Source organism: Pantherophis guttatus, chromosome 5 (assembly GCF_059756535.1).
Source record: "Pantherophis guttatus breed Tessera chromosome 5, ASM5975653v1, whole genome shotgun sequence".
NCBI classification, from domain to species: domain Eukaryota; kingdom Metazoa; phylum Chordata; class Lepidosauria; order Squamata; family Colubridae; genus Pantherophis; species Pantherophis guttatus.
Genome location: NC_142067.1, coordinates 87,061,830 through 87,088,141, shown reverse-complemented (window position 1 = coordinate 87,088,141; position 26,312 = coordinate 87,061,830). Strand labels below are relative to the sequence as shown.

Sequence of the window (26,312 nt, the reverse complement as noted above, 5' to 3'; positions counted from 1 at the left end):
AGTGTATGGCAGATACGTGGACCTATAATAGTTCAAATGTTAATATCCAGACAACCCAATGTGATGGATATTTTGTCGAGGAGCACCACAGTCACACATGGATCCTGTTCAGAGTTGACCAAAGCTGGCGAAGAAGGTCAAAATGTGGCACCTTTTGTGTAGGGTCATCAACATAACTGCCTGTATCTGGGCGTTCAGCAGTCCATTTGGCTTTCCACTGTGTGTTTATTTATTTATTTTATTTTATTTATTAAACTTCTATACCGCCCTTCTCCCAAAGGACTCAGGGCGGTGTACAGCCATATTAAAACAAACATATACTCACAAAATTTAAAAACAATTTAAAATAAATATATAAATTTGGCCCTTATGTTAAAAGCTACAAACACCCAATTTAAAATTCATTTTCTAAGCCAGCCCGGCCTGTTGGAACAAAAGAGTCTTAAGGGCATGGCGAAAGGTACGTAGGTCAGGGATCATGTGAACCTCCAGGGGCAGTTCATTCCAGAGGGCAGGTGCCCCCACAGAGAAGGCTCTCCCCCTGGGTGTCGCCAGTCAACATTGTTTGGCCGACGGCATCCTGAGGAGTCCCTCTCTGTGGGAACGTATTGGCTGGTGGGAGGCTATCGGCGGCAGAAGGCGATCTCATATATACCCAGGTCCTAAGCCATGGAGCGCTTTAAAGGTAATGACCAGCACCTTGAATTGCACCCGGAAGACCACCGGGAGCCAGTGCAGCTCGCTCAGGAGAGGTGTTACATGGGTGCACCATGTCACCCCCATAATCACCTGCACGGCCACATTCTGGACCAGTTGGAGCCTCCGAGTGCTCTTCAAGGGGAGCCCCATGTAGAGAGCATTACAGTATTCCAGACGTGACGTGACGAGGGTGTGAGTGACCATGCGCAAGGCATCCTGGTCCAGAAAGGGATGCAACTGGCGGATCAGGCGAACCTGATAAAAAGCCCCCCTGGCCACAGCCGTTATATGGTCTTCTAAAGACAGCCGTGTATCCAGGAGAACACCTAAGTTGTGAGCCCTCTCTGAGGGGGTCAAGATCTCGCCCCCAATAGTCAGCAATGGAGCTAGGTGGCTATATCGGGACACCAGAAACTACAGCCACTCAGTCTTGGAAGGGTTGAGTCTGAGCTTGTTTCTCCCCATCCAGATCCACACGGCCTCCAGGCACCGGGACATCACATCAAGGGCATCATTGGGGTGGTCCGGGGTGGAGATGTACAGCTGAGTATCATCAGTGTACTGATGGCACTTCACCCCAAAACCACGGATGTTCTCACTCAGCGGCTTCACATAAATGTTGAACAGAAGGGGCGAGAGGACTGACCCTTGCGGCACCCCACAAACAAGGCGCCTCCAGGTCGACCTCTGTCCACCTGCCAACATAAACTGCGTACGGTCAGAGAGGAAGGAGGAGAACCACCGCAACACGGTGCCCCCCACTTCCAACCTCTCCAATCGGCGCAGCATGATACCATGGTCGATGGTATCAAAAGCTGCTGAGAAGTCTAATAGGACCAGGACAGAGGAACAGCTCCTGTCCCGAGCCCTCCAGAGATCATCAACCAATGCGACCAATGCCGTTTCCATGCTGTACCGCAGCCTGAAGCCCGACTGGTACGGATCTAGATAGACAACTTCATCCAGGTACTGGGGAAGTTGTTGCGCCACCACACTCTCAACAACCTTCACCACAAAGCGAAGGTTGGAGACTGGATGATAGTTCGCTAGTACAGCCGGATCCAAGGAAGGCTTCTTGAGGAGGGGCCTCACCACTGCCTCTTTCAGGGAGAGAGGGAAGAAACCTTCACTCAAAGAAGTGTTAATCCCTTGGAGCCAGCCTCGTGTAACCGCCCGGGAGGCCAGCATCAACCAGGAGGGACACAGGTCCAATAAACATGTGGCAGCGCTAAGCCTACCCAGAATCCTGTCCACGTCTTTGGGAGTCACAAGGTCAAACCCCTCCCAGATAACAATCTCAAGACCCACCTCCGTCACCCCATCTGAATCTACCCAATCGGAGTCCAGGCCTTCCCGAATCTGAGTGACTTTATCATGCAGGAATTGCATGATAAAATCCTCAGCCCTACCCTGCAAGGGGTCTTCCCTCGCTCCCAAATGGAGAAGGGAGCGGGTCACCCTAAACGGCTCCTGGGTGGTTCTCTGCAGACGCAATAAGAGTGGAAAAATAGTTAGATTTTGCCGCCCTTATCGCCACTAGATAGATCTTAATATGAGACCTCACCAGTGTTCGGTCAGATTCGGAGTGGCTGGCCCTCCAGTCGCTCTCCAGGCATCTTTTCCGGCGCTTCATCTCCCTCAGCTCCTCGGAGAACCAGGGAGCTACCTGGGATCGGCACCGGGTCAGAGGCCGCAAAGGCACGATGCGGTCCAAAGCTCCAGCTGCTGCCCTATCCCAGGCGGCCACCAGTTCTTCAGTCAAGTCGTGAGCCAGAGCCTCAGGGAATGGCCCAAGCTCCATCACGAACCTATCCGGATCCATCAGGCGCCTGCGGCGAGGTGTGGCGGTATGAAAGTCAAGTCGAAGGAGTGAGTAATCTGACCATGACAAGGGTTCAATAACTATATCCCCTATTTCTAGATCATTCAGCCACTGACCTGAGACAAAACACAAGTCCAGAGTGTGTCCCCCCGTGTGGGCAGGGCCATGAACTAACTGGGTCAGGTCGATGGCCGTCATGGAAGCCATGAACTCACAAGCTGCCTCTGATGTTTCACCGACAGATGGCAGATTGAAATCCCCCATGACCATAAGTCTGGGAGTATCAACCACCACCCCGGCTATCATGTTGAGCAGCTCGGGCAGGGCCGCTGCCACACGGCAGGGAGCCAGGTTCACAATCAGCAGGCCCATCTGCACCATCTGCAGGTGTTGATGTCAAAGTTAAATAATTTTGTTATACTCCTTCACTAAGCTTCCTGCCTTCGTAGAGCTGGTGGTGCAATGTGGCTCAAGATGGGGAGCCAGGAGCCAGGAGTAGATTTTAATCCGTTGCCATATATATAGAGAGCCAGGAGTTCTACAAAGATGTCTGGCTGCCAACTGTCGTTAACTGCCAATTCTTCAATGTAGTCTGGCTGCCAATTGTTGCTAGTTGTTAGGTTCACATTACCATGCTATCGAGGGTGCACCGCGAGGAGGCGAATTAGCACCACACCCCATACATGCTGGTGTATATGCAGAATGTGTTTGTTGTGGATTCTTACTGCCAGCTGCCACTGGGGCCTTCATATATTTTGGCTTTACTTAGAGAGGGAGAAGCTGCTATTGTGCTGATCAAACAGACCTTGGTGGCTTGCTATTGGTGTTAGTGGCCTGCTGCTGGCCTCCTGAGTCTTTCTGGATTTACTACCATTGCTCCCAACTTATCCTCCACCACTCCCAAAGCTTCGTAGTCTTCTGCATGCTGACTTTCTCAAATGTTTTTCACAGTCACCCACTAACATATTCAACTCTGTCAAATATTCTTTAGCATCTTCGGCTGCCGTCCTACACCCTATCTCATTGCAAACCTTTTTCACAACTTCACACTATCTTCCTCCTTACCAAAGAAGTTGAGGAAATTATAACCTACTTTAAAGGATTGGCTCCTCCTCTTATTTGGCAGGAACCTTAAAAGTTAGCGGGAGATGAACCTTAAAAGTTAGTGAGAGACAATGACAGATGTTTTTTTACTTGTCTTCTCAAAAAAAAATCCCTGCGTACTTTTAGTTAAAGCTCCAAAGTTTTATTTGGCTAACTTTTTATCTTCTTGAGGATATTTTTCTATATTGTTTGTCCCATTATGGGTGATACACTCTGTACCTATTCAGGTACAGAGTGACAAAAAAATACAGGTACCTATTGACAAAAAATCTGGCACTTAAAAGTTGTTTGCCATATTGATATTAATGTCGGTTCTTAGCATTTTCGAAAAAAATGCAAGTAATTTCTTTCCTAAGCACAATTCTCACGAAGTCTTGTTACCAATATTTATTCAAAAGGAAAAAAAGATGACAACAAGAATTCTGGCAACTAAACTGTTTCTCATTTATAAACGGGATGTATCTTTAATACTGAGTAGAATCTTCCTCATTTTCTTTTTTATTTCCTTTGTGTGAAATGATGGGTCTCTTTACTGATAATGAAGGAATTTTCAAGTCACTGTTTGCAAATTTTTTTCTTGAAACTTTATCTTTATCCTAGTAATTACAGTAAAGCTGAAAAGTTGTATAATTGGAAAGTCAAGTACCCATGTGTGAGTCTTTGAATTGTATCTTTCTTCCACTCCAATTGGTAATCTATCATTATGCTAAAGTCTCAACACCACAAGTGTGCTTGTAGGCTTTTAGTAATTCACTTAAGAATGTGTCTTTCTATAGTTACATCAAGATCAATATAAGGCTCACATAACATCTATCAACATATAGCAGGAATAGTAGATGAATATTGTTTTAATATTGGGTTCATGCACAGCACAGTTTTCAACTTGTAAAAGGTTTTCTGACATGCTGATGCCCAATAGACTTCAGTAGGCTGTTCTTAGGGAAGTCTATGAGGGTTTGTATTTTAGGAGATGTGAGAAATAAAATGTATTTAATATCTTCCAGCCCACAGAAATAATTGCATCACCTTCTTGGTGAATGGAGTGTACCTTTTTATATGGTGTAGGTTTTTTGTGCTTGTCTTGACTTCTTTGTGATCTACTACCTAGGCAACATATCATATTTTTCGGAGTATAAGATGCACCTTTTTCCCCCCTAAAAGGGGGTGAAAATTTAGGTGCGTTTTATACACCGAGTGTAGCCCCGCCCACCCACTGGCCCCCACCCTTTGGCCTGTGCCTCACAGCAGTTACCTCCTTGCAAGCAAACAGCAAGAAAAAACAGCTCTTTTCAGCTTCAGCACAGCTTAATTAGCACAAGTTGATTGGATCTGCCTCCCAACTCTCAGCTGATTTGCTCTCAACTGTTTTGGGCAGGGCTCTGCTGCTTGCTGGAGCAGATTTTTTTTTCCTTGTGCTAATCAAGCTATGCTGAAAATGAAAATGAAAGTAAAGCAGGTTGTTTGCTGTTTGCTGCAATGTCGCAAAATTAGGTAGAGGCAGAGGGAGATTTCTTTTTCTTCTTTTTCCTCACCAAAAAAAGTAGGTGCAAACAATGGGAAATTTAGGGCAAAAGAGGAGAGTTCAAGATTTTAAAACACAAAAGAAAAAAAGAGAAAGAAAAAGGCAAAAATAAAAATGGGAAGGGAGAAAGAGAAATGAAAGAGAAAAATATTATACATATTTAGAATTGAAATATGAATAGTAGTAAGAAATAAATGGGAAATCATGATTGTAAAAATGAAATGAATAATAATTGGAATATTTGTCTTTGTATTTTTGAAATCTAGACAATGATAAGTTTTTATTTTTTTTTATTTTTTTTAGAAATATGAATAAGTATAAACTGTAACAATTGAAATACCTTTAATGGTATATGGTGGTGAAAGTAAAAAGGATCAAGTTGTAGCTCAGATAACAGCTAGAACATTTTTAAATTTAATTAGGTAAATTGTAACGATTGAAATATTTTTAATTATATATTGTGATGAAAGTAGAAATGATTAAGTTGTGATTTGGAGGATTATATGGGCAAAACTATTTGGGTTATTGGGAAAGTTTAAGAGTGTTAAAGGGAAACTATTTAACTAGGGAATTGTAATAATTGAGATACTATTAATTGCATATTGTGTTGGAAGCAGAAATGGTTAAGTTGTGGTTTGGAGGAATATGGAGAAAATTATTTGGTTTATTATTAATGGTAAATATAATTAATTTATTTGTAAGAAATTGGATTGCATGGAAATAATTGGAATATTCATGTTCATATTGATTAATATACAAAAAAGATAGTTATATAACTAATTGATTTATATTAAAATGTTGAATTTGCATTAAACAATTGTAATATTACATAGTTAACCAATGTGAAGATGGATATTCTATATAATATTCTATATTATACTCCTTCCCATGACAATGGGAAGGGGTATAATATAGAATAGAAGGGAAAAATTGAATTTGATTAAGATTAGAGATGAGGATGAAAGGTAATATTGGTTTTTTACAAAAATAGATGAGGAATAAATATGGCAAAAAGGAAATATAGAAATTGTAAATTTAATTAAAATGACTAAACACTGTTTAAATTTGTAAACCGGCCAAATACTCTGTTCAAAGAAAATACATTGTATGTTTGTATGTGTGTTTGTCTAAAAAATTAAAAAAAAAACTTTTTATAAAAAAAGAACAAAACAAAAAAGGTAGGTGCGTTTTATACTCCAGTGCGTCTTATACTCTGAAAAATATGGTAATTGAGCTTGGTAAAGTTGGCATTTGGCAGGTTAATACAAGCCAGCCTTCCAAAAACTGGTTACGGCAGTTTTATTTGATTTGATATCTAGGTGATTTGATGCATTAGTCTCTGGAATGTCATGTGGACCTTTTGGAATTCAGATGGTATCTATACAAAATGGATACTTATTGGATACTGAAGGAAATCTTTTTCTTGAAATGGCTTTTAAAAGAATGTATTTTTTATTAGATACTAAGTGACTCTTAGCTGGGGAATTACCATAGTTTTTGGACTATAAGACGCACCTTAATTTTTGGGGAGGAAAACAAGGTAGGCCTCTGCCTACCATGATCAGGATCAGCGATGCCCTCGCTTCCACTTGGATTTTGATAACAAGTAGCACAAATCTTTTTATCCATTTAAAACAAACCCTATCACTCTACGCGCATTTAACTGGTGTGGGTGGGGTGGGGTGGGGTATGATTTTCATGGGGGCAGAAGAGGGACTTGGTACCGAAGGCTCCACTCCCGAGACGCCCCCATCTTCCTACCTAGAGCCGTAGGCATTGAAAGTCTGGCTTTCTCGCAGCAAGGCCCCATAGAGACGCTGCACTTCAGTCCTCCTGGATGCTGCCATCTGTAAACATGGTACCGGGCTTCCCAGCAAGCCCCCTGCGCCTTTGCTGCTTCAATTGGAGCCTGATTCTGGAAGCAGCCCAGGGAAGCGCAGAGATCGGCACTCGGTTGGCAAAGTGGGTGCTGCGTAGGGGGCATAAAGCAAGGCACTGCCACCCAAAAACACTGTTGCCATGATTTCTGCTGCCTCCCCGATTCCAAAAACAGGGTGTGCGGAGGCAAAAAAAGAGCTTTGCGTTTTTGAGTGGTTCCAGGCAGTGGAGATCGTGGCAACAGTGTTTTCGGGTGGCAGCGCCTTGCCTTACACCTCCTGCGCAGCGCCCAGCAAGCCAGCAGTTCCTTGAAAATGCAAGCCCACCCAGCACACCCGAAGCCTGCAGGTTGTCTGCACGGACCATCTTCACCCTATGCCGTGCAGCAGCCATGGGAGCAGAAATCTCGGGAGGTTAAGGAGAAGTCTGCTGCTGTAGGGAGTGGGGATCTCCAGTCCTCGCACAAGTTATGAAGGTAGCCATCAGACCTGCTGGAGCCGCTTCCAGGCAGGCCCTGGGAGGACTTGGAGCTCTCGGTGGCTAAAGGGGAAGAAGAAAACTCTGGGCACATTGAGAAGACACACACTTCTGTTGCTGGAAGAAGGGGAGAAGGGCTGCTTCTCCTGCAGTTCCCCCCCTCCTCGCACCTTCCCTTGCACCTACACTCCTCCCACCTCAGCAACCTTCTTCTCCCAAATGGTCTTCGTACCAAGAGGGGCTCCATCCACAGTCGAGGTTGGTTCCCCCCTTGCTCTCTTAAACTGAACTGCATTGAGCAGCTGGGGGGGCAGCGTGAAGGAGAAATGTTTCAGCTCCATACAACCACTTGGCCTTTTGACCACCTGAAACAGATCAGCGCCACCACCGCAGTGGCCAGTTGCTGCTTTCTCCCAGGATTACTTATCAACAAGTCAGAAAAGCACAGTGCAGTTCAGTTTAAGAGAGTGGTGGGGGGACCAACCTCAATCGCACCGTGTTTATGAGATGGCGTTTACGAGCGTCCAGGAGGACTGAACTCCTGCGTCTCTATGGGGCCTTGCTGAGAGAAAGCCAGGCTTTCAGTGCCTACGGCTATAGGTAGGAAGATGGGGGTTGTCTTGGGAGTGGCGCCTTCGGTGCCAAGTCCCTCTTCTGCCCCCATGAAAATTATCCCCCACCCCATCCACTCCAGTTAAATGTGCGTAGGGTGATAGGGCTTGTTTTAAATGGATAAAAAGATCTGTGCCGCTCGTTATCAAAATCCAAGTGGAAGTGAGGATCCCCACCGCCTGGAACCACTGGAAAATGCGACATGCGGAGGCCAGTGGGTGGGCGGGGCTACATTCAGTGTATAAGACACACCCAGATTTTCACCCTCTTTTTTGGGGAAAAAGGTGCAATTTATACTCCGAAAAATATGGTATGTTCCCCGGATAAGACTGTCCCACCATTTTCAGGGACTGTTCAATAATTTTGCAGTGTTTCTTACATTGTGCATTTCAGCATGATTGACCTTTGCTTGATCTGGATTCTAGTTTTTCATGTCTGACCCTGCTTTACTAAATTGTTCTTGGGGATCTCTGATTTTCCTCCCAGTGGCAATTCCTCCCATGCAGGTACTTCTTCCTTAGTCAGTTAGATTAAGAAGTAGTTATTAATTTGATGAATCACCGAATGATTTCTGCTAAGTCTTCCATCTTGCTCCTCGTCTCTGGGTGATATGCCAGAGACATGGTTATCTGACCTTAAGTAGATCATTAGATGTGTTCAGGCAGAAACTAAACAAGTGTTTGTTTCAGAGGCCTTAGCTGCACTGAACAAGAATGGCACCTTGCAATTCTAGTACAATATTATTCTATGAACTTCAACATATAGCACAAGTTTTAGAAGCTAAATGGATCTTTAGGACAAAAATATTGTCTGAGTTCATAATCCCATGTTTTATAGGTTTTTAAGTTATTTTTAAGTCATTTTTCAAGTTGGTATGATTTTATCAGGCCATGGAATACTTCAATCTATTATGAGCAAATATCAACATTTTACCTTACTGAACACTATAGTTAGTTTCACTAATTGTTTAACATGGTTTCATATTCTCCATTTCTAAACTATAGGTTCAGTTGTGTTTTTAATCTTTGCCATCTTTCCAGGAAAAGATTTGTTGCTATAAAAACAGCATTGTTTTAAGTTAAAAGTGTTGAATATTTAATAACTGGATATAGTTACTTGGGTTCATGTAAGAGTAGTAGTAAACAGTAAAATATAATTTGTTTTCTTAAGCTTATTTAGAGCCAATTTAGTTTAGTAATTAAGCAACCAGGAGATTGAGTTCTAGTTCCACCTTAGGCACAAAATTAGTTGGGTGACCTTGGGCCAATCACTCTGTCAGTCCAAGAAAAAGAGGCATAAATCACTTCTAAAATCTTGCCAAGGAAAATGCAAGAACTTGTCCGGTCACAGGAATCAAGAATAATTCAAAGGTGCACATACACACACAGAGACAAGCATGCAAACACACACAAGCACGCACACATGCATCCACGTATGTGAGTTTATTTACTGCCAACTTGTTATGCTACCATTCATAAATCTCTCAGAAGTTAATAAATATAATATAAATAAATATAATATATATATATATATATATAAATATAAAAAAATAAATATAAATATAAAAAACAAAACTGAAACAGTTAATAATTATATACATGTTTGAAAAGATACTTATTTTAGAACTCTTTTAACATCTCTCCATTATGTTTATCCTTCAGTTTAGCAATGACAATACAGAGATCCAGGACAAATTACAGAAAAGATTCGATCGTAGGAACATGAGTTTTCAGGAACTTCCTAGGATAAACTTAATAACCCGTTTTCATTTTATCTTTTCCTTATCTTGTTTTTCTTCTCAGAAAGCAATTCTTAAGTGCTGACAAAGTTCAGTAAGTTATGGATTTCATTAAGATGTTGGTGGCTTAGAAATATAATTGCTGATTTGGTCTATTTGCTTCATGAGGATTTTTTGATGTTCAGGAAATACTGCTGAGAAGTGAGCTGTGTTATTATTTCAGACTTACATGAAAGTACTTGTAAGCTAAGATTTAAAAGGAATATTAACATTTTGTTCCTAACATTGCAGCTAATTCTAATTTTCATGTCCACTTTCACTGGCAATAGTGATGAGAAGCAAGAAATGTATATATCAGTGTCTTATTCACACAAGTCAAATAGTGACTACATTGACAAGGGATATGGTTGTAAAAGGGATTATAACCCTCTTTAAAAAAAGACTGCATATTTCAAGTTTTCATTTTCTACACACTGTCCATTAACAAAAAAATAATTTCTGTGAATGAACAACATTATGCCTGGAAAATGGACACATTTATTATCCTTACATATATTTTGCCATTTTTTCAATATAAGCCAGTGGTCATTAGAATTAGATACTTTATTTGAAATGTATACATTCTATATGAAAAAGCAAAGATTAGGAATAATAATTTCAAGCAGTAATATTGTGATAATTTAACTTTTTGGAAATTGTCTGTTTAAAAAGAATTTGATATCATATACTGGAGAAGTTAATGGTATATTTTTAAAATTTGGTTACTCTTCTAAGAGCTTCAAGAAAAATTCTGCCTTTGTGTCTTAAAGAGGATGTCATTTCCTTTACAGAGGGCAGTGATGGAGCATGCTACAGACAGGGGATAGATAGACTATGAGGCAAAAAGAGTTCAACATTCAAAGTCCTCTCTATTCCGTCCCCAAAGTGATAGACTAGGCACCAAATTAAATGAAGCTTTTAATACAAGAATGTGCTCCTACATTCCACATGCTGAGATATTTTTATCACAGGGTTCAGGAATGTGTTTTCTTTCTCTTTAGCATCTTGGTGTGAGAAAAGGAATATATCTTTTAGCTTTGGTAAAGATGGAGTGCTGGGAATTCTTGTGTGATCTTGAAGGAAAACATATTGTGTCCTAACTCAATCTTCCAGACACATAGCCTCTGCATTGGCTTTTTCTTGATTTAATTAAAGTGTATGTAACACTTTTTTGTTAAAGACTAGCTGCATTTTTCTTGTAAAAAAGTTGGATGTTTTTTTTACTGACATTATTTTTCAAGTAATTATTGAATTTCCAATATGTTTTGAGGTTCTTTATGTTCATATCAGGGGTGAAATGCTACCAGTTCGGACCAGTTCAGCACTCATCATTAATTGGTTCCAGAAGGCGTGATGAGTACCAAACAATTTTTCCCATAAGGAATAATGTAGTGAATCACAAGACGGTTGACACTGACAAGTTCTACTTTGTGGGTTGAATACAAACAAATGATGAATAACAGGACAAAATTTTCACATCAAAATGCATTGGGTACCAAATTTGATGAGTTTCAAAGTAATTGAGTACTAAAGTAGCACTGTATTGGAACGTTGAGATTACCACATTACATAAATGAGAAGTATTTCATGTTGTAGCTGGATTACATCCTACACTGCACTACAACATCTTGAATGTCCAAAGACCTATGCAAGGGTCCTCTTTGTAGACTTCAGCTCAGCATTCAATACCATCATTCCAGATATTCTTCTAGCTAAATCAGCTAGCTGTACCTGACCACACTTGTAAATGGATCATAAGCTTCCTAACAGACAGGAAGCAGCAGGTGAAGCTAGGCAAAATCACACCAGATACCTGCACAATTAGCACAGGAGCCCCCTAGGGCTGTGTGCTTTCTCCACTTCTCTCTATAACCAATGACTGAATCTGAAAAGATCCCTCTGTTAAAATACTGAAGTTTGCAGATGATACAACAGTGATTGGTCTCATTCAAAACAATGATGAATCTGCATACAGACAGGAGGTTGAACAATTAGCCTTGTGGTGCAACCAGAACAATCTTGAACTAAATACACTCAAAACTGTAGATATGGTGGTGGATTTTAGAAGAAAATATCCTCTACTACCACCTCTTACAATACTAGACAACACAATATCAGCAGTAGAGTCCTTCAAATTTCTAGGTTCTAACATATCTCAAGACTTAAAATGGACATCTAACATCAAAAACATCATCAAAAAAGCTCAACAAAGAATGTTCTTCTGCGCAAACTCTGAAAGCTCAAACTTCCCAAAGAGCTGCTGATTCAGTTCTACAGAGGAATTATTGAGTCTCATCTGCACCTCCATAATTGTCAGGTTTGGTTCTGCAACCAAACAAGACAAACACAGACTTCAATGAATAATTAGAACTGCAGAAAAAACAATTGCTACCAACCTGCCTTCCACTGAGGATCTGTATACTGTTTGAGTCAAAAAGAGGGCTATGAAAATATCTACAGACCCCTCGCATCCTGGACATAAATTGTTTCAACTTCTACCCTCAAAAAGATGCTATAGGACACTGCACAACAAAACAACTAGACACAAGGACAGGTTTTTCCGAAATGCCGTCACTCTGCTTAACAATTAATTCCCACAACACTGTCAAATAATTTACTAAGACTGTATTACTATTATTCTCCTCTTCCTTACTAGTATCTATCTCTTCCCACTTATGACTATAACCATGTTGCTTGTACCTTTGAATTATATTGTTTTTATTTGTTTCCTAGTATGATTTGATAGCTTATTAGTAACCTTGACTATCACGAAGTGTTGTATCTTTTTATTCTTGATGAATGTATTTTATTCTCCTTATGTACACTGAGAGCATATACACCAAAGACAAATTCCTTGTGTGTCCAATCACACTTGGCCAATAAAGAATTCTATTGAACACAAACCACTTTTATATACTAACAATAGGTTTTACTATTTATGATCTGTTCAAAACATAATGATATTGGGCAGACGTTTTCATAAATTATTCATTGAACTGGATTAGGTTTCATATTCTTTAAGCTGTGAAGTTTCTGTAGAAATTTATAAAAATACTAGTTTAACATGTGTATACTCTGGAAATAATTATTGCAAAGAAACTTTATCTGTGGATGTAATTACTTATCCTTGATTAACATTGATACGAATAGATTGTTTAAAAACATTCCATGGAGTTTATGGAGTAAAATAAATGTGCCAAAATCAGTACTACTTCATGATTAATATACATTAATTATAAATTATAAATATCTAAGTAATGGAATTACAAAAATATTTGAAATATAGTGATATATAGTCATATGACTATTCTGGGACTAAATTTTTAGTAATTTATTGCACTTTCTTAAAGGCAGTAATATTGAAATTTGGAACATTTTGTGACAGCAACATAACTTTGACCCCTATTCACAATGATAAAAAGGAGAGCCAGTTTGATGCAGTGGTGAAGGTTCTGGCCTAGAAACCAAGGGATTGTGAGTTCAAGTTCTATTTTAGGCATGAAAACTGGCTGAGTGTCTTTGGACTAATGACACTCTCTCAGCTCTACCCACTCCACAGAGTTGTTGGGAGGTAAAATAGGAGGAGGAAGGATTATTATATATGTTCACCACCTTGAATTACTTATAAAAATAATAATGGCATAATAAAAATCTTAACAAGTAAATTAATAAACTTTTATTCTGAGGTAATTGTACTTTGAAAATTGCACATTTTCTCTTCTTGAAAGTCATGGGCATTAAGCTTTGTACTAATCAAAGGTTTAAACACTTGATTTTATAATTCTATGCAGATGTGTTTGAAAATTCCCTGTTCTCAATATCAATATGCATTGGATGATTTAAATATACAGTATTTTTTCAAAGAATTAATGTAGATGTTATTTGTAAGAAGTCTGGACTAAATTGTTGGAATATACCATATTAAATGGAAAAGAATGTTAAGGAATATAAAGATTTGAGATTACTTCAGCAAATGATTGTTTTAAAGAATTAAAAATTTATGAGGCATGGGCTACAGCAGAAATAATTATTCTTTGAAGTTGAAAAGACAATATGATCCAAGTTTACAATTGTTTACAATGATATATGTTCTCTTTCTATCTACAAAAATGTTCTTTATTGGTGCAATAGAAAAAACTAATCAATATTATTCTATGATTAGAGTTAATGATGTGTTTAAAATTGTTTAAAATGGTTTTTTTGTGTGGGGAAAATAGTTTATACATGTATGTATTAATCCAGAAAGAATAAACAGATGTGAAACACAATATTGAGCCATATCTCATTGGTATAATATTGTTCATAAATGTATATTATATACAGGCTATGTATATAAAAAGTAGAAAAAGTGCAGAAATGATTTTTTCTAATGTTGAATATGTGGTATCATTCATATTACCGTTTCCCCAAAATAAGACATCCCCTGATAATAAGCCCAATCGGGCTTTTGAGTGCATGGCAATAAGGCCAAGCGCTTATTTCAGGGTTCAAAAAATATATAAGACAGGGTCTTATTTTCGGGGAAACATGGTAGTTAAATTCAGAGATAGGCAGTGTGATGCCTATGATCACAACCATCTTCTTTGAAACCAGGCAGCTCTACACTTCATTTGTCCAAGAAAAGTCAAAGGTGAGCCGATTTGGTAAAATCTGTAGGGTCTTACAGAAAGCTATCTCAAAAAATTTGTGGTGTTTTTTGTATTTCTTGGTTTGTGTAAAAAAGGAGAGAAGAGAGAAGGCATGTTCATCAAAGGAAACATTTTGTGAATAATTTAACATCTGCAACTGTTATTAAAATACTATTAATAAATCAATTTCCGAATGTGATACCCCACGCTCCAAAGAGTGAATCTTTGATGACTGGGTGCTTTAATTTCATCCATTTGGAAATATGGCATAAAACTGATTGGAAGTGGGTAAGGCTGTACTGTGTTATCCAGAATTGCCATTGTTTGCCTTTTCAGATTCTTAACAACTTTTAATTTCATATTTAATGCATTTACATTAGTTCTCCTTTCTCTGGAATACTTTTTTGAGATAATTATTATCAGCTTGAGAAAATAAACAGGTCACTCAAGATACATGTTCTTTGGACTTTTTTCGTAGCTTCTAGAAACTTGAATAATTTCTAAAGTTAGCTGAGGGAAGCTTTCTGTTTTGAATATTTAACCTAAATTCAGGATTGGTCTATCTAAAATTTTTTGAAACCCTAGATAATCACAATAACCTACAGGACCTCAGTATAGACAAAACAATGTCAATTAGTTCTTGAAGATACTCTGCATAGTATACTCACAAGATTGTAATTTAGTCAGCAGGAGATTTTTATAAAGCAAAACAAGGATCCAAGTTTGGATCAGAAAGTTTATAGCCTATGAGTTTATTGACTCAGGTTGCTGAAGATTCTGGATGATCAAGATGAGCCTAAGGCAAAAACATTTATTTCATTCTTTTCTCTGGATAAAAAAGTTTCACCCAAGCAGCTCTTTCATGGGTGTCTCAGGTAGGCTTGAATAAAGCTGCTAAAGTAGAGGATCAGTGTTGCTGAATTGAGAATGATTTTAATATGGTCATAATTAACCAAGACAAATCAATATTTTGTCAGCATTAAATCAACTTTTTTTATAGAATCTGAAATGTGTAGTAGCTCAACAGGAAATGATATTCCTAGACTAAGACTGGTCAATTTATATTGTTCCAAGTACTAGGCCAGATTCTGTTTGGAATGCTAAGCATGCACCAATGTTCTCCTAATTCATATGATTATGTTTAAATTGATTGTTTTGTGATAAAAAATATTGAATCATATTTTAGTTGGGTTTCCCTTATATGTTCAAAGTAAACGTTACCTGATTGCTGTTATTTTAAAAAAGTCCTTATTTCAAAATGTTAATGAAATAAAGGTGTATATATTTATTTGTTTTGCAGTAGTATGGAATACAGAAACAAAGGCCTAATTATCCTTTTTATTTCCAGTGTAGCAGATTTAATTATACTGCTCATGAGATATTAAATTTTAATTGCTGTGATAAATTTAAAGGTTGTAAATTAAATATAATACTCTGAGTTTTATTGAGCTGCTTATTAAAAAAGAATTTTGGAAAGTGTACTAGCTTACTCACATAAGTAATGCTTTTCATATTAATCAAAGTACTAAGTACTTAATTATACTCCTTGAAAAATACTGGTATACAAGAGTAGAATATGATAATGTTGGTAGTATTATATATTCTTATAAGAAAAAGAAATCTGCACTGTAAAATACAGCTGTGACTATATTGAAAACGTAATGGAAAACCAAAGCAAAATTAGGTGAAGTTTTAAAATGGGTTTTCTTACACTATGTGGTCCTGTGTAGTAGGCAATGTATTTTTAAGATCACTTCTTTAAATAATTGTTTAATTCCTAAGTGTTTAATTCCTTATTCTTCTTTTTGGACATTGGTTATGCTATCAGATTTATCAGATTGTGAGATTCTAGCTTTCTATCATTTTGCATAATGCAAAAAGTTTAATTGTTCTGCATTATGGAATAATAAAAAAATGATATTCAGGCTTTTTCCCAATACCAAATTATAAACTACCAATCCATCCTTAAGTCTGCAGAAATGGGATGTGTAATGCTTATTACCATTTCCTATCCAGCCTCTATAGCTTCTATTTTTAGACATTAACAATAACCTGGCTTCCCTGCAAAATGAGGGTCCCATTTTGAGGCAGCCCTGACAATGTCAGAATAAGAAAGGAAGTAACTGTACTAGTGCAGCTAAAGATTTCTTAAGCCTTTCTAAGTCAAGGGCTGGGAATGAGGTAAAGGCAGTATCTTTGGGAGAAAAGTCTTGTCAGGGCAAGTAGAGACACATCCTTCATCTTTTTCTGTGTGATATGTTTAGGTATTTTAAAAATGTTATTACATCCATCTTAATCATATTTTCTTAAAATTAATGTGTCCATTTTCGTCATCCCTACTTCATAAGATTTGTTTCCCTATCCATTAATTACGGTTTTCAATATCTATTTTGCTCTTGTTTCAGTTTATCTGAATCCAGTTAAAAAATTTTTTGCTTAGACCAGTTCACTGTGTGTGTGTGTGTGTGTGTGTGTGTGTGTGTGTGTATATGTGTGTGTGTACAGTTAATAAAACTTACTCCTTACTCCAGTTAATAAAACTTACATACATATATATTTATATATATATATGTAATAGATAAGAAAGAGAGAGAGAGAGGGAGAGAGATTTATAAAAATCTATGTCAATGATATTTCAATCTTCTAAAGCATTGGTTATCACAGCAAGAAGTTAAATTATAATGTATTAGTAAAATATGAAAGTTTTGGTTCCATCCATGGGTGAATTCTGTGGGATTCCATCTGGTACATCCCTTTGATTGGAATCCATTAGTACTATTTTGGCAACATTTCTAACTTCTCTGTAAATCTTTAATAGGTATACTATGCTGCTTGCTAATCAGAGCATTTTGGGGTACTATGTCAAATACAGAGGTGGCATTCAGCAGGTTCTGACCAGTTGTGGAGAACTGGTAGCGGAAATTTTAAGTGGTTCGGAGAACCGGTAAATACCACCTCTGACTGGCCCTGTCCCCATCTATTTCCTGCCTTCCGAGTCCCAGATGATCAGGAGGAAATGGGGATTTTGCAGTAACCTTCCCCAGGAGTGGGGAGGGAATGGAGATTTTACAGTAACCTTCCCCTGGAGTGGGATGGGAATGGAGATTTTACAGTATCCTTCGCCTGCCGCGCCAACCAAGCCACGCCCACAGAACCGTTAGTAAAAAATTTTGAATCCCACCACTGGTCAAAAACTTGTTGAAATCAAGACATCCACAGCATTCTCATAGTTGCCCAAGAAATTGCCTGATTGAAAAAGAAGTAAGTTCAGTTAGGCAAGACTTGTCTTTGTAAACACATGATGATTTCTAGTTTCAGTGTTTCCACATACTTACAGATAAATCATTTTATGACTTGCTCTAGAATTTTCCCAAGTATCACTGTTATACCTTCTAATCTGTAGGTCTCCAAATCCTCCCTTCTCCATTTTTAGAAGACATTTTCCTTCTCCAGTCTTACATTTCATATAGCAGGGATTTTGCAAAGCCAGTAGTGGTTTGGCCACACCTTCAGAACTTGGGTTGAGCTCCATCTGACCCTGGAGGCTGAACTAAAAGTCAGTTGGTATTTCATGGCCATATTTATATCAGTGAAACTTTACTTATGGTCCTTCAATCAGGTAGCTATCGTTATTTAGTATGGATGCACTAGTCATGGCCACACCAGTTTCTGTAGGAGGATCTGGGATTTTAAGAGGTGAACTATGTGAAGTAAGTCTCTGTGATATTTAAGGCATGCATTTTACAAAGTTCCAAAGAGTACTGAAACAGTCTTCCTTATTTCGGCTGCTTACATTTGGTAAGCCACAAAAAGGAGAATAGGGAGCCACATACAATGATGTTCCATATTTTTTGCATCCTTGATTTAAGAAGATAGCTAAAAGGACTGTGAATATTTTGAATAATAAAGAATCTTGCAAATGATTCACTATTTCTTTACTCTCTGAATGCAGCCCCTCCCTCCTGGGAATCCAAACAGCATCCCACCACAAAAGTTGGTTATGAACGGTGTTTGAATAATGTATAGTTCACATTTTAGTCTACCAACTTTATATTGGGAAGATCACTGATGTTCTCACATTATTCTACTTTATAAGGTTGTTTTGCAACTACAAATCTGTCCTCAATTCTTACTGGAAGAGTGGGGCCAATTTACGGTAAGTAGTATCTTTTTTTCTCCAAGGCTTTAAAATGCAAAACATTGTTATTTGTTTGTAACTTTGTACTGAATTACAAGAAAGTACTGCATCACCCCCATACTTTTTGACTGATATTATTAACAAGAAGACAATTTAAATGGAACTGGACTATGTCTCTCACAATCAAATATGTTTTCAGTAATGTAAAGATGCTTTTCCGGTTAGGCTGCTTTTGCTAGTGAACGTTTCAAAGCTGCTTTCATTTGTGCAACTGTTACAGTCAGTTACAGTCAGGTTGTTTTTTAAAAAAAATGAACATTGACCTCACTACACCTAGATTCTAACAAGTTGTTTATAGAAAGAGATACCTTAAATATAATTATCTTTCAGCAATATATGACAACAATCTGCTGTAAAATAATGTTTTTCGCATGACTAAAATTTTACATACATTTTTGTCAGAGTAACTTTCTGTTATATCTAGCAGGCTTTCAAATACATATGGATCAGATTATACTATTACTATTTAAATAAATGAAAGCTTAGCTGAACCTATCTGAATGAAATGTCTGCATTGTATTAACATTTCATATAAAATTCTCCACTGTAATATATTTATATTTTGCTAATCTTTTGTTTTATGAATATTTGATACAGTATGTTCATGCTTCACACCTTTGAATGACTGCCATGCATACTTTCCTCCCTGTTTAATTAATATAGTATTATTGAATATCATGAGATAAACATATATACATACTTTTCATGCTGTTTCCTTTTAGGGTAAGTACTGTTATATGGAGTGCAGAAAAAGTAATAAATATTAAGCCAAATAAATAAGAAAAAAAAGCGTAGTCCCTTTATTATAAACTAACACTATTCATCATATCTCCTCATAATTTCCTTTCCTACTTACATCATATCTACCATACACTACTTCATACATTACCTTTTGTTCTTTCATCTTTTGCATTTTGATATAATTCTATTTACCTACAGCTTTTTCAGTCTCCACCTTTTCGGTCCATTCATCCTTCCTTCATATATTTGTTTTGCAATTTTATTCTCATTTATTCTCTCTATATGATCAAAGCATCTCACAGTGTTTTCAAAGCATTAGCAATTTTTTTATTTATTGCCTTTCCTTGTAGAAACCTTTTGGCACCTCTAATGAATAATTGTATAGTGTTTTTGTTCTATATACGTATGTTTTATTAATGGTATATTATATTTTAAATGTTGTCATTTGATCTTGGACTGTAAATGAATAAATAACAGAATTGTTACACATCTATTAAACATTATTTAAATGTGATCATACCCAGAGTAGAAAGCCAGTGCACTTCCATATTTAAAATACATGCATAGAAAGAAATTAAAGAAAAAATTTTTTACAATCCAAATCTGTTATGCATATTTTATAGATGTAGTGATGAAGCAGGTTTTTTTTAAAGCAAAACTAAAGTTGATCTATTTTTTCTATTTTCAAATGGCAGATAGATTTTCCAGCTAAGCAAATTAACAACTCCTACCTCATATATAATTGAGAAGCTTTGTCCATTAATTTCTAATCTAGTTAATTATCCTAAAGAGCATGCAAGGAAAGGATCTTTAGTATCTTGTTTCCTCAGAGAAAATGCTTGAATGTAACATTATACTACCAAGGAAATTAATATTATAAATTAACAACTCAAATTTAGATAATTGCTATAAAAAGATATAGCTCACAATTTGAGCCTTCAGTTTTAAAGGTTTGCAACAATTTCTTTATGTTTATGGACTCCAGGGAATGGTAGAGGGGTCCCGATGGGTCAGACACGACTTCACAACTAACAACAAGAAATTCTTTGAATGTTTGTTTCCTGTCTACTAGATAGTTCAGCCAGTTAAATTCATTCTCTAGGGATGTTGTTGTTCTCCAGCGCACTGCTTGGAGAATCCAAATCTTGGGCGGTGGGGGGGAGTTCCTCAGCTTGATTGCCAGACTGGGTGAATGTTTCTTTGAAACGTCCTTGGCCACTCCTTCCCTGCTTGGCTAAGCTCCAGTTCATTCACTCATTCAAGCAAGAGACTGGTTTTTTCCTTGGCTCTGGCAATTTGGCTGAAGAACTTGCAAAATTTGGTTCTCCAAATCCTTTTTATTACCTTTTACTTCGAGCGGTGGACTTTTGTGGACTAGCCAACTCTGTTATTGCTGCGGTGGGTGAGTACGCCCTGGGGATCTGCCAGGGGGCTCCCCTCCGTGTGCCTTTTCCTTTTCCTCGGAGCACTACCTGTCAGGCAATTCTGAGTGACTGTCTTTGCCGCCGGCGGTTGCGTTGGGGTCCGGATCGCCGGAATTACCACCTCTGCCATCCACAAAACCGCTCCAACTTTAAATTTGGCGGCCAGGAGTCCCTGCATTGGTCGGCAAACTCCTTTATTATCGGCTTTGCATTCTCCTTTCATTGCGGCGCTGAGCGGCTTAAGGGAGACCTGCGCGCCTTCTGTTTTCCTTTCTGACTGCCCCTTCACTTTACAACGGTGCTCGGCGGCTAAATTCGGGCCGCGCGCCATTTTGGAGCTTGCCTCTTGCTTCCCGCCATTTCTCTGTCAGAAGCGCTCGACGGCAACTGCGATCGGCGGCTAGGTTCGAGCCGCGCGCCATTTTGAATTGTGATTGCTTCCCGCCATTAATCGGACTGAGCGCTTGGCGGCAAAGGTGATCGGCAGCTACTTCGAGCCACGCGCCATTTTACTTGAAATATATCTGCGGAACGAGGCGCCCAGCGGCTTGATACCAGCCTCTCGCCATTTCTGAGCAGTTTATTTGGCTTTTCTACAGCTCTCATACACTCTGTGAAGCCATTATTGGATCTTACTATTGCGAAGCGGCTCTGGGGTGTTTTGACACCTTCTTGGCCACCTTAATTGCTGCTCATTAGTTGACCTGCCTGTAGCAGTTGTTTGTACTTCCGCTGGTGTTCCTGTTTTTTTTTTAAAAAAGGACAAATTAATTATTCACTTGATTCATCAATTATTCCTATTGTTGTCAATTACCTACCTTGTCTGCATCCTCGCTATGGTGGAGTCTGACATCTCATAGGAAATTGAACAGGCCTACAGCCCTCCTGAGGCCAGGAAACGGTCAAAGGCGCCTGCCAAGGCTTCTAAACAACGTGATGTCAGGGCTAGGTCTGCAAGTCCTCATCCTACCACTCGTTCTGCTGCTGTGGATAGGGCTGAGGAAAGGAAACGCAAGGCCTTTGAGAAACAGTATCTTCTCGCCCAACAGAGGGCTCAATCATCTCATCACCAGATGTCTCTGGACAGGCCTACTCTGGTGACTCAAGATCATTCGGTGTCTGCTCAATGCTCTTCGGATGTCCAACACCTTAGAGAGGCGGCTTTTCCATCCATGGTTCCAGGACCCAGTGTCCCAGCCAAGCAACCTTCAGGTCGGTCTGCCCCTGAGGCTACCTTTACTCCTACGGCCGCTGGTCTTCGTCCATCGGAGGGCCTTCAGCCCGCTATGTCTCGGGACATCCAGGACCTCGTATCTCAAACTATTTCTCGAATCCTTACTTCTGCTCCTCTCCAAGGGTCTCAGGTTCCTGTCTTGGCTCCTCCCCCCTTGGCTCCATTGTATGGCGATCCGCGATGTTCTTATTTTCACCATCCAGAATCCCTTTTAACTGAGGACTCTCCCTGGGAGGAGGAGGAGCTTGAAGAAGGGGAATTGTCTGAGGACGAGGACCTAACTCCGGAAAGACCTTCTTTTACGGGACTCTTCTGTCCTTCCATGTTTAAGTCCTTGCTCCACAAGGCCAAGATTACCACTAACATGGGATTATCATCTTCTCAGACATCTCAACAGACGGATCTGAATCCTCATGACGATCTATTCCACCTGCAAAAACCGGATCAGGATTTTATTCCATGCCTGGAATTATTCATTGATGTGGTTCAAAAATCATGGTCCCAACCCGCTTACATTTCTGCTCCGACGGGACTCAATAAGCGGTTATACTGTTCAGATCCTTCCTTACAGGATCTAATTCATTTACCTTCGGTGGACCTTCCTGTGGCCCAGCTGACATCTACCTCAGTGATTTCCAACGATGTGCTCGATGGACTCAAAACTGAGGACAGAAAGGCTGAGTTGTCTCTCCGCAAGACACATCAAGCTGTGGCCTGGGCCATCCGGTCATCTATGTCTACTTCATTTTTTGCTCGCGCAGCTCTCATCTGGTTGCACCAATTGCAGGAGCGGCTCCCGCCTGATGACAGCAGGCTTCATCATGACATAAATAAAATCGTGGCAGCCACCGAGTACTGTGCAGACGCGTCTTTGAATGCGGCTAAATTTTCCTCTCGGGCCCTTGTCTCCAATGTCACCTCTCGACGTCTTCTTTGGCTCTGCCACTGGAGGGCCGATCTCAAATCAAAGTGGAAGCTGGCATCTGCCCCTACAAGGGTTCTCTTCTCTTTAGACTTAGACCCTATACTTGTGGAGTATAGCCTTAGACCCTATACTTGTGGAGGATAAGGATAAATAGAAAGTTATGCCTTCCTCTTACAAACGTCATGACAGGAGATTTGCTCCTTACAACCAAAGGCAGCCCTTTCGGACTGAGTCCGGACCCAGCGGGTCCTACTTTTCCAGGCACTTCTCTCACGGAGGCGATCAGGCCGTGGAGTGACCTGCCTACCGGGATCGGGGCAGAAGTCAGCCTAACTCCAGACGACAATACCGTGGGGCCTCCAACCGACCTTTCCGGAGGGGCAAGTGACTACACCGTAGAACTACCCATTGGCAGTCATCTCTCCACTTCTTGCCCCAATGGGTTTCTTCCACGACAGACGCTTGGGTTCCCCAGACTGTGAGGCTCGGCCTCACATTGGACTTCCTCTCCAGCCCTCTGAACCGCTTCCTCCGATGCACCATACCTGGCAACCCGGAGAAGAGAGCTTTGATGGGTGCAGAGATACAACATCTGCTCGACATCTGCGCCATCGAACCTGTGCCGGTAGAACAACGGGGATCCTATTTCTACTCGCACCTGTTTCTCGTCCCGAAGTCTTCCGGGGACTGGAGAGGGATTTTAGACCTGAAGGCACTGAACAAGTTAGTCAGATATCACCACTTCAAAATGCAGTCGCTTAAGTCGATTCTGCAGGGCATCCGGCGGGGCGACTTTATGACTTCAGTCGACCTCAAGGAGGCTTACCTCCATGTCCCGATCCGTCCTTCACATCGACGGTTTCTTCGGTTTGCCTACTCCAACCGGCACTTCCAAACGGCCATGCCGTTTGGCCTCTCGTCCGCCCCTCGGACCTTCACGAAACTGCTAGCAGCCTTGGCGGCTTCTCTGCGACAGGTCCCGATCAGAGGTATGTGGTACCTGGACGACATCATTATTCTATCTGCCACTCTGGATCAAGCCGTGGACGACCTCAGGACAGTCTCTCGTCTTTTACAACAGCACGGGTTCTCTCTGAACCTCGACAAAAGTCAGCTTCTGCCCACCACTCGCATTCTCCACCTAGGAGTTGTCATAGACTCGATCACTTGTCGTGTCTTCCTGTCCCCCGACAGGGTTCACAGCATTCGGTCCTTGGTGACTCAGGTACTGTCTCTCCGGTCCATTCCCTTGATCACCTTGTCCCAGCTTTTCGGCAAATTAATTTCTTGCATCTCAATTGTCCCATGGGCTCGTCTTCACAGTCGTCCTCTTCAGTGGTTCCTCCTGCCCTATCAGAGATCCCTACGAGCATGTTCAAACATCACAGTGGTCCTCCTGACTGCACTCCGGTTGTCTCTGAGATGGTGGATCTCCCCGTCCATACGGAAGGGCTCCTATTTCCTGGAACCCAGTCGGATAACACTAACGATGGACGCAAGTCCATTCAGCTGGGGCGCTCATCTGCTGTCATCGGTCGCCCAGGGCCGCTGGTCCCCTCAGGACTTACAACACGACATAAATTGGTTGGAGCTTCGAGCAGTCCACCTCGCTCTCCGCCATTTCCAAATATCTGTGAAGGGGCGTCATGTCCTAGTCCTAACGGACAATACAACAACGAAGGCTCATGTGAACAGGGAAGGGGGAACCCGAGCCAGACATCTGATAGATGAGGCGATGAGGATGCTCCTTTGGGCAGAGAAAAACATTCTCTCTCTGACAGCCGAGCACATATCCGGCGTCGACAACGTCAGGGCGGACTGGCTCAGTTGGACCCAGATAGATCAGGTGGAGTGGCGCCTGGATCTGGCCTTATTCAGGGACCTATCGAGGTGGTTCGGCCTTCCAACGGTCGACCTGTTTGCAACCCAACTGAACGCCCAGCTTACCCGGTTCTTCTCCCGGTTTCCCTGTCCCGGGGCAGAAGGTTGCGACGCGCTTCGAAGCGAATGGCCTCAAAGCCTCCTCTACACCTTCCCTCCTCTGCTGCTCATCCCTCGGGTGATTCGCAAGCTGTTGGAGGAGAAGGCGGATCTCATCTTGGTCGCCCACAATTGGCTGCGTCGGCCCTGGTACGCGGATCTCCTGAGCCTTTCGGTGGAGCGCCCCTGGCACATCCCCAACGACAGGATATCTCTCAGCCAGGGGGTCATCCTGCACCCAGACCTGCAGTGGTTGCAGTTGACCATCTGGCGTTTGAGAGGATACGCCTGAGGAAGGACAACATCCCGGCCAGCGTGATCCACACTATGCAATCCGCCAGACGTGCTTCAACTAACCGTATCTACGACGCCACCTGGCGCTCCTTTTGCACCTGGTGTTCTAAGACCCATCGGAACCCCACAACAGCATCTCCATCTGAGGTTCTCATGTTCCTGCAAGAAGGTTTGGACCGGGGCCTCGCTCCTAATACCCTGAGGCGTCAACTACGCCCTTAGCATAGTTTTGTCTTCTGTGGACGATCGGCCTTTGACCCAGCATCCCCGTATACGAACATTCTTACTGGGGGCATCCAATCTCCGTCCTCCTAGTGTCCACCGTTACCCAACTTGGGACTTGCCATTAGTACTTTCAGCCCTCATGTCACCTCCCTTTGAGTCACTGGCATCTATATCTCTTCGATGTCTGTCTCTCAAGGTTGCCTTCCTAGTGGCTATCACTTCAGCAAGACGGGTGTCTGAATTGGCAGCTCTGACTGTGCGACCCGATCTTTGCATCTTCCATCCTAATAAAGTGGTGCTCCGTACGGACCCTTCCTTTCTGCTCAAGGTAAACTCACTGTACCATCGTGCCCAAGAATTGATCCTACCTGACTTTTGTCCGGCTCCGAGTCACCATCTCGAACATCAATGGCACACCTTGGACATTAAGAGGACTCTCCGTCGTTACATTAAGCGGACGGCTTCCTTCCGTAAATCTGAAGCCTTGTTCCTATCTTTCAATCCATCTATATTGGGCAGGAAAGTCTCCTCATCCACGATTGGTCATTGGATCAAGGCCTGCATTGTGACAGCGTATCGTACCAGACGGACCACTCTGTCGGGGAGGGTCCTCCCTCACTCTACCCGTAGCGCATCCACATCAGCTGCTTGGGCTACCCAGGCTTCCATCCTGGACATCTGTAGGGCTGCAACATGGACTACCTTAACACCTTTTGTTCGACATTACAAAATTGACTCCTTTGCATCGGCTGAGGCTTCATTTGGTCGTCGG

General features: G+C 40.9%; 1 protein-coding gene across 9 annotated transcripts in view; it reads left to right on the top strand.

Annotated features, from left to right (window-relative positions):
* The window catches only part of SHROOM2 (shroom family member 2), a 162,454-nt gene that overhangs the window by 29,749 nt on the left and 106,393 nt on the right, over nucleotides 1-26,312 (top strand). Inside the window, exon 1 of one of the 9 annotated variants that reach the window (XM_087871446.1) lies at nucleotides 18,616-18,675. The exons of the other annotated variants lie outside the window; for them this stretch is intronic. The gene's annotated coding sequence lies outside the window, so the exon portion shown is untranslated. Of the gene's footprint in view, nucleotides 1-18,615; nucleotides 18,676-26,312 lie in introns of those variants that run through there. 9 annotated transcript variants of the gene reach the window in all.